The 9,873-nt window shown below is 39.4% G+C and overlaps 1 long non-coding RNA gene across 1 annotated transcript; it reads left to right on the top strand.

The window, feature by feature from the left end:
• Positions 1 to 8,500: 8,500 nt before the first annotated feature.
• On the top strand, positions 8,501 to 9,072 carry LOC111692644. The gene is made up of 3 exons (XR_002763284.1): positions 8,501 to 8,657; positions 8,779 to 8,925; positions 8,985 to 9,072. It is a non-coding gene; the product is annotated as an uncharacterized LOC111692644 (long non-coding RNA).
• Positions 9,073 to 9,873: the final 801 nt, after the last annotated feature.

Below are 9,873 nucleotides of genomic sequence, written 5' to 3'. Positions count from 1 at the left end.
CTTTTCTGGGGTTGCAAATGTACCAGCGGTCTCAGTTGACAGCTGGGTATTCTCCGGCCAGACTACAGTGGAGAAGGCTGGGTTCCAAAATTATTTGATGTTTAATATGGGCGCCAAGATAATTTATAAAACGGAAAATACCCCAAATAGCAATAATATCTCCCCCCAAATTACTAAACAGGGTGATACAAATGAAACCACTAATATTCGATTTATATTATATTATTAATATTACAATATATTTAATGGAAGGTGCTATAAACTTATATAATAAATCAAGAAATATGGTCAAGCACGAGGATGGTGATTTTCAGGTGATCAAGCAATATCACTAGTCCAATTTAACTATCGGCACCGGCACGCCACAGTAAGCTATGGTTAGTAATAACAGCTCCGCCACAAAATAATTAAGGCGTACGCCAAGAAGGCGAAAATTAATCGCAGAAAAGGAGGACAAAAAAAAATATATAATAAGCGTCGCTTGAGCTCAGGCGCAAGCGCTGTCATGCGAAAATAAACCTTGAATTCCTATGCATATGCACTAGTCGCACCTTAATAATTTAAGCGAAACCGTGTTAATAGAGTATATAAGTATGCGTGCAATAGAGATGAAAATAGTCAATTGGCTAAGTTGTAAGATATAAGCGGATTGTTATTAAACTAAGAATAATATTAACTACTATCTGTTAAAGAAATAAGCTAATATGTACATTTATGCAAGTATACAATGTGAAATTTAACCTAAATAAATCTACTAAAGAACTACTATTTACCAAAACTAAACTAATACAGATCTATTATTATATTCTGGATACAAATTATTTGGAATGATAAGAAAAATATTTGGCAAAGAACACTACTATTCCAGGTGAGGAAAAAACAAGCCGTGCAGTGACTTATATAGCAATAGGGCAGTTCATAGCAACAACAAAAAAATGANAAGCTTTACTATAATCAAGAAAATAACGTTCTAGCGATACACAGACGTGTGGAAGTGACTGAAATAGGTAAGTTATAACGATATTTTACATATAAGTTGCTTGTAACCTTACTTATAAGTTTAAGAATAGCCTTATAGCTTGTTTATAATTTGGGTTATGTTTATGACCTAATTTATTTTTATTTTAGGTCTCCCTGGTTATCACCGAAGACACTGTAGATGCCCCCATGAGTAGTAGATACCAGCACCATGTTTCTCAAAGCCCCATTTGCAATTTCAATGCTAATAAAGCGTAACAAGTTACGATTTGAAGATAACTGCATTTCAGAAACGTAAGTATACCAACCAATTTTTATTTGACTTCCGATCGATGTGTGTTGTTTTTTTTTGTAGGTCACTATTTGTTGGAATATACAGGAGCTTCCGTGATTATATATGTATGTTATACGTTGTATTTTCACTAAATAAAACTTGATAAATATTTCGTGTTTTCTTTAGGTTTGGTAATTTAAACTAGGTATAGTAATGCAGAAATTTAACGTTACAAATCCCCCCCTTTCTTCAAGAAAATTAACCAGTCTTGGTTAATTTTCTCCTATAGATATACTAGTGAAGTTAGTTGTCTTCGTCGGGGTAGGGTTTGAGGTCTTTCGCATGCCATATTCCTTTAGATCGGCCCTCCTTATCCATTAATTCATATGTCCATGGCGACACTTTTTTCTTAATAAGGAATGGCCCTATAAACTTCGGTGCCAGTTTCTTTGAAAAATAAGCGGTAGCATCAGATAGCACAAAATTCCTTTTCCAGACGGGTTGATTTAGAAGATATTCAACATGACGACAACGCAAATTATATCGACTGCAATATTTCTTTGCTGCCACCTCCAGGCGTTTGCCCACATCCAAAAACATTTGCTTGAATTCTTCATTGCGACTTAGGCTTCCTGCTTGTGAACCATCCTCCGCAGTCAGTAGATCTGGATGTAAATAGTCTTCGCCGGATAGTAACATATTCCTCCCAAAGATTACGAAATAGGGGGTTAGCTGAGTAACTTCGTGTTTTGAGGTACGTAGAGCGCAAGCGATCTTATCTAAGTTTTCATCCCATAAGCGATGGTTATCGGATGCATACATTGACAACATTGTTTTAAGGGTTCTGTTAACTCGTTCCGCAGGGTTAGCCCTCGGATGGTAATTAGCGTTGAACTTTATCTTAACGTGATATCTCCGTGCAAACTGCAAAAACTCTTTACTCCTATATTGCGGCCCGTTATCACACATTATTACCCGAGCAACACCATATACTAAAAATATATCACTTTCGATTTTCCGGACCACCGCCTCCGCGGTAGCTTTTCTTAATGGGAAAAGGAGAGTAAATTTACTAAGGTAGTCAGAAACTACTAAAATAAAGGTGTTACCACGTTTGGATCTTGGAAGGGGACCCATTAGATCTGTAGAGATCATTTCCCACGGACGAGTTGGTTTGGGATGAGATACCATTTGAGATGTAGGCTGCTCTGTGGATGGCTTATGAGCAGCACATACCTTACAGTGGTGTACAAATTTAGTAACGTCTGCACGCATCTTGGGCCAATAATACTTCTCGGCGATTCTCGAAAACGTCTTATATACTCCTGTGTGACCAGAGGTGGGAGGTTCGTGAGCAGCAATTATTATCCCTAATCGATCCTTTTTGGGCACAACCAACTTCCAAGAGTCCCCAGCATCAGCCAGACTGGGATAAACCTGTGCTACATACTTCCACAATAACCCATCGGTTACCCGCCATTTACTGAATTTCAGGGGAAACTTAGAGACTTTCTCTCTCAATGATTGATACCACTTGTCTTCATTGATGTTACTGGTAAGATTCTCTCCTGCATCCACAACCGAGTCAACGACGGGCACAGCTCTTGACAGCAAGTCAGGAACTACATTGTCTTTGCCCTTCCTGTGCACAACTTTAAAATCATACTGTTGAAGGCGGACTGCCCAACGAGCAAGTCTACCATTTAAATCCTTCAACTGTTGCAACCACAGTAGGCTATAGTGGTCAGTCACAACAGTGAATGGCACCGCTTCTAAATAAGGTCGAAGTTTCTCCACGGCCCAAAGAACAGCCAAGCATTCCCGCTCTGTAGTTGTATAATTTCGTTCTTGTTTGGTCAGGGATCTGCTTATATAACAAATTACTTGATCTCCATCAGTATGCGGTTGCGTTAACACAGCAGCTATCCCGTAGCCCGAAGCATCTGTCTGTACAACAAATGGCTTAGAGTAGTCAGGACAACTCAGAACAGGTGCGGCTACCAAACACTCTCTTATAGTCTTAAACGACTTCTCGCATTCCTCCGTCCACATAAACTTTGATTTCTTACGCAGAAGCGCAGTGATAGGTGCCACAATGGTAGAAAAATCGGGTACGAACCTCCTGTACCATGAGAAGGTACCAACTACCCTACGTACTTCGGTCACGTTCGTTGGCGTTGGTAATTCCAACATTGCTTTGACCTTATCCGGGTCGACGTGCAAACCGTTCCGGTCCACTACGTGGCCTAGATATTTCATCTGTGGGCGACAAAATTGACATTTGTCGATACCCACCGTTATCTTAGCCTCCCGAAGTCTACGGAAAACCTCCTCCAATATAGACAGGTGTTCTTCGAAAGTTTCGCTTACAATTACCACATCGTCTAGATAGACAAGAACGTATGGTTCTAGGTCGTGACCCAGGACATTGTCTATCAATCGCTGCCAAGTGGCTGGGGCGTTATGAAGTCCAAAAGGCATTCGGGTGAACTGAAACAAGCCCCGGTTAGGCACTGAAAAAGCTGTATAAGGCCTCGATGACATAGCAACAGGTACTTGCCAGTAGGCAGACTTCACGTCAAGACTTGACAGATATTTTGCGTTGCGTAGTTTATCCAGGGTGTCAGATACTAGCGGTAATGGGTAACTGTCCTTTACAGTTACCGAATTTACTTTTCTGTAATCCACACAGAATCTAAAAGTTCCATCCTTTTTCTTCACTAAAACAATAGGAGATGACCATGGTCTCTTAGAGGGTTCCACGATCCCTAAGCGGAGCATTTCGTCAAGTTCCTTGTTAATCTGTTCTTGTACGATCGGATTCACTCGATAGTACCGCTGCTTAATAGGTTCACTGTTGGTAATAATGACATGTTCGGCCTTATCAGTACAACCTAAGGTGCTTCCAGCCAATTTGAGGTTACGATCTATCACTGCTTGCAACCTTGATTGCTCTAATGGTGTCAAATGAGTCTGCTCGTTGATATGGTTACATGAATTTACCGTTACCGGTACGTCGGAGAAATACCACTCGTTATGTCGCAAATCTGGCACAATGCCCATTAGGCGCCAAAAGTCCGCACCTAATATTAACAAGTGCGGCAGCCCTGGAGCAACGATAGCTTCGACTAGTCGAAATCGCCCCCTGAGAGTAATAGGTAGGTTCACCACACCAATACTGCCAGTGGTATGTCCATCCGCAACGGTACAAGCTGAAGCTTTACTACGGTCTATCGATAGACCGAGTTCTTGCACAAGAGCTAAACCCTTGCTACCAACTATTGTGCGATTAGCTCCAGAATCCATTAACCCTAGAATAGATTTACCTAAAACATCGACCTTCAAATAAGGTCGTTCATCATTCGCGACATGTTCGAGGATGTAATCAAGAAGAATACGGTATCTGTCGATCGGTTGATTTTCGACGCGCTTAACCCGATCACTCAAGTGCGTCGAGGTGCGTTTCCCTGCCGTGAACAATCAGAACAAGTTTTTATAGTAACGCCCTCTTTATTGCAACGGTAGCAGAATTTACCTTTCCTTGTGACACAACCTATGGCTCTATGGCCAGGTTGATTACACCTATAGCAAACCACCGTTTGCGGAGATTTAGTACTTCCCGTACTAGAGGTTGACGCAACACTACTCACAGAAGCTTCCGAAGTGTGAACATAGGCAAGATCAGGCTCAAGGACATTGGTTCTTCTTGGCGGGGCGAAGTTTTCCACCGCTTCTTTCCTGGCTTCCAGTCGTCTTCCAAGATCTCGAAGTTGTGCGACTGAAGTCACTTCTACCAGAGCAAGCTGAGTCTGGTAAAAAGGTGCGATATTCCTCATAAGAATCTTGAGCTTCGTATCTTCGGCAATTGGGCATGTCAGTCTGTTGAAGTACCCGTTCATCACTGCCAAGTATATTCCCATTGATTCATTAGGTCCTTGTGTGCGATTACGGATCTCTTCGAATAGTTTTTCATTGTAGTTGGGGGAAAGGTACTCTTCTTTTAACAGAGTGATGAATTCATCCCAAGAAGTCACCTGATTCCTATACGCTAAGTAAAATTGATATGCTCTACCTGAAAATAAATCAATTCCCGATTCAAGCAAAACATCCTTGGATACATGACGAGCATCTCGCAACTCTTCTACGCGTTCAAGGAACGCGCTCAGTGACAACCCCTTCTTTTCACCTGAAAATTTTAGGTCCCACTTATGAGGTGGTATAGGTTTAACGTTCGTTGGGGTAAGGTTTGCACTAGGAGGTACTGGAACATTCGAAGGCCTCCTATTCGGATTAACGGGACTAGAATAACCAAAGGGTCCGGCTCCCTGCTCCAGAAAACTTAACTGGGGAGGAACAGATTGAAAATTTTCAGTCTTCTGCCTTCTTATGAAGCATGTCCAACATCGACAAGGTCTTGGCTAATAAGTCCGGTCGTTCTGCGCATGTTTCCTCAATATGATCAAGTCGATTCAAAACATGAGACAGTCTTGACTGCAGCTTAAGGAAACCATTACTAGTAGAGGATTTATTAAAGGAAGAAACCAAGGGGTCCAACTCTGTCAAGGTAGCACCAACAGCAGCGACATCCTCTTCTACGCTAAACGGATACGCCGGAAATTTAAAGCTGTCACCTGACTTTTCCAACTTCAAGGCCATAGCTAAAGCGTGACGCATTTGATCCACAGTCCCTATCGCTATCCCTCGAATCTTGAGCTCATACGCGAGTTCATCTTGGTTCAAGCGATTAACTTGCATCCTCGCCGTCATCTTGACAATATTACCACTTTTCTCAAGCTCGACGCGGCCCCACGTTGGGCGCCAAAAATTGCCACCACCTTTTCTGGGGTTGCAAATGTACCAGCGGTCTCAGTTGAGAGCTGGGTATTCTCCGGCCAGACTACAGTGGAGAAGGCTGGGTTCCAAAATTATTTGATGTTTAATATGGGCGCCAAGATAATTTATAAAACGGAAAATACCCCAAATAGCAATAATATCTCCCCCCAAATTACTAAACAGGGTGATACAAATGAAACCACTAATATTCGATTTATATTATATTATTAATATTACAATATATTTAATGGAAGGTGCTATAAACTTATATAATAAATCAAGAAATATGGTCAAGCACGAGGATGGTGATTTTCAGGTGATCAAGCAATATCACTAGTCCAATTTAATTATTGGCACCGGCACGCCACAGTAAGCTATGGTTAGTAATAACAGCTCCGCCGCAAAATAATTAAGGCGTACGCCAAGGAGGCGAAAATTAATCGCAGAAAAGGATGACAAAAAAAATATATATAATAAGCGTCGCTTGAGCTCAGGCGCAACCGCTGTCATGCGAAAATAAACCTTGAATTCCTATGCATATGCATTAGTCGCACCTTAATAATTTAAGCGAAACCGTGTTAATAGAGTATATAAGTATGCGTGCAATAGAGATGAAAATAGTCAATTGGCTAAGTTGTAAGATATAAGCGGATTGTTATTAAACTAAGAATAATATTAACTACTATCTGTTAAAGAAATAAGCTAATATGTACATTTATGCAAGTATACAATGTGAAATTTAACCTAAATAAATCTACTAAAGAACTACTATTTACCAAAACTAAACTAATACAGATCTATTATTATATTCTGGATACAAATTATTTGGAATGATAAGAAAAATATTTGGCAAAGAACACTACTATTCCAGGTGAGGAAAAAACAAGCCGTGCAGTGACTTATATAGCAATAGGGCAGTTCATAGCAACAACAAAAAAATGAAGCAGCAATAAGCAGGAATGATAAAACAATTGCAAATAAAATATAACGTAATTTGGAACTTGCGTGTATCCCTGCGATGACTTGGAGGTGTCTCGACTGCTTGGACTTCTCAAGGAAGACCCGATGGCAAGGATCTAAACTGGCCGCGACGACTGGGACGATCAACACCAATCCCCAATGAGGTATTGGCTCTTAGAGTAGCAGGAAACAAACCTCTGGGGTGATCCCGGACTCAGGTGTAGAAGTTCCACAGAATTAAGTCCACTTTTCAGAATGCTTAACTGCAGGAAGTGTAGACGTCTCTGTTCCAAGCCCGTAATAAAACCCTGTATAAAATAAAATGCAATAATAACACTATCCCTATTGGCACACAAATAATCTTCTGTAATTCAATGAATAAACAAAACAAAATGGTAATGAAACACTAATTTTTTTTTTCCATTACTTGAATTTTACATAATATAATTAGGTTAGGTTAGGAATACCCAATACCCATATTATTGTATTCAACCAGACCGATTATACAAAAAATAATATCAAAACTGCATCTATTATTACATCAAAAGCTATATTCCCAAAACCAAAAAAAGAGAAAAAGAATAGTGGGATTAAAATGCACCCCAACTGGATCTAATAAGTGGAAAATAACGACCTCGCCACTTTTCTTGTGAAAATCGGAAAATTAATAAACGTGACAACGTCGCAAACCGAGCGTACAATATAAAATAACCATTCAAGTAACGAAATTACACAAAAATTTATTGTATGAGCACTTATACTCGTAAATGGAACATGCAACACAATATTTAATTACATAATATGTTCACTAAACATCAAAGAACAATGTAAAAAAAAGATACTTACCCTTATAACTAAGGGGTTTTAGTCACAACTGCATCACACTAATGCAGACCACTCACGGCGCTAACCACTCCAGGTACAGGCCTCCAGGTTTATACTGTGCACGGAGTTCTACTCAGCACCAAGACGGCGTGAAAATAATCCCTTGCTAAGGCTTCGACTCAGGTTCTCATCCACGAAAAATACTCCAACCAGGGAACCAGACGAATCCCAAGCCAATTCACGGTTATGGGGAAAAATAATCCTCATAAGAGATGACTTCTATAATCACCGATTTTCCCCACAACTTAACTCACAACCGAAAAATGGCCACCCTCTCTCTGTATCCCAGAAGAAGTCAATCCTGCGCAAGTAGTCTGACGCAGTTCCAAAATTAATTCTCAACTACCTTGCCATTGGTTCGACAGTAACCAATGGGAAAAATACATTATAAAAATAATGAAATAAATCTTACAGATGAACAATAACGTAACAAATATTTAAATGTTACATCCCTATAAATTATCATAAACACAACTGTACAAGCATCACGATAAGAATAATTAATTATGAAACCTAGAACTACTTAAATTGTCCTAAGTGACTTGGCAACAGGGTACCACGCGCAAACGTAGGAGAACTGCTTCATCAATCAACAGGTGACCGTGGGTCAAATCGAGAACGGCTAGAAAATGGCGAGCTATCGGACCCAATGTAAACAATCAAAATTGTTCAAAATTTATGGATAACGTTCCAGCGATACACAGACGTGTGGAAGTGACTGAAATAGGTAAGTTATAACGATATTTTACATATAAGTTGCTTGTAACCTTACTTATAAGTTTAAGAATAGCCTTATACCTTGTTTATAATTTGGGTTATGTTTATGACCTAATTTATTTTTATTTTAGGTCTCCCTGGTTATCACCGAAGACACTGTAGATGCCCCCATGAGTAGTAAATACCAGCACCATGTTTCTCAAAGCCCCATTTGCAATTTCAATGCTAATAAAATTTTGCAACAAGTTACGATTTGAAGATAACTGCATTTCAGAAACGTGAGTATACCAACCAATTTTTATTTGACTTCCGATCGATGTGTTGTTTTTTTTTGTAGGGCACTATTTGTTGGAATATACAGGAGCTTCCGTGATTATATATGTATGTTATACGTTGTATTTTCACTAAATAAAACTTGATAAATATTTCGTGTTTTCTTTAGGTTTGGTAATTTAAACTAGGTATAGTAATGCAGAAATTTAACGTTACAGTGCGAGAAGAGTTGTTGCTGGATTTCCAAGAGTTTTTATGATAGATGCTACAGAATAGTAAAAGAGTATTTCGTTGACGAGTTCAAAGTCAGGTACCAACACGATAATGAAGCCCTGATGGTCAAGTTGCAAGATTTGGAGACAAGGAACGAGAAGCTTAAAAATTACGTTGAAGATATAAGTCCAAAGGTCATTAACCCGAACAAACGTCATATGTTTGCTATCGTACTAAAAAGTCAACCAAGCGAGTACCCATACTTTATCATTAGAACTCAGAGAAGACGTTTCCCGCAATCTTTGAAGAGGTTACAGAATAAGCACCCAAAGGCTAGAGTCGTAGCAGATTTAGATTATAACCCCAACAGTATCAACCTCTTTAACCGCATCAAGGATGAGATACCGTATATTACATGTAAATACAACGATTTTAAGCTTGTAAATGCTCCTATTGAAATTTTCGTTAATGATGTAAATAAAATTCTAGAAATAGATTAAAATACGTGTTGTTTAATTCCTTAACCCCCACCACCTCTAAAACAATAAGAATACCTTGAGCAAGCAACTCATTCTTGTCTTGTTCTTGGTAGTGACAAGTCGCGAAAATTAAAACAGCGTTCTGCTTTAAAGCAAAAGCTTTGAGAGCGATAAGGAAGCTAGTTCTTACGTGACATAAACGACTAACAAACGGCTAATATTTTAAAGGAAACAATATTTCAGTTTACAATTTATGCCAGC

This window comes from Anoplophora glabripennis, unplaced genomic scaffold (genome assembly GCF_000390285.2).
Source record: "Anoplophora glabripennis isolate ALB-LARVAE unplaced genomic scaffold, Agla_2.0 scaffold2380, whole genome shotgun sequence".
NCBI lineage: Eukaryota > Metazoa > Arthropoda > Insecta > Coleoptera > Cerambycidae > Anoplophora > Anoplophora glabripennis.
The sequence above is the reverse complement of the archived record's forward strand: the minus strand, read 5'-3'. Positions and strand labels throughout refer to the sequence as shown.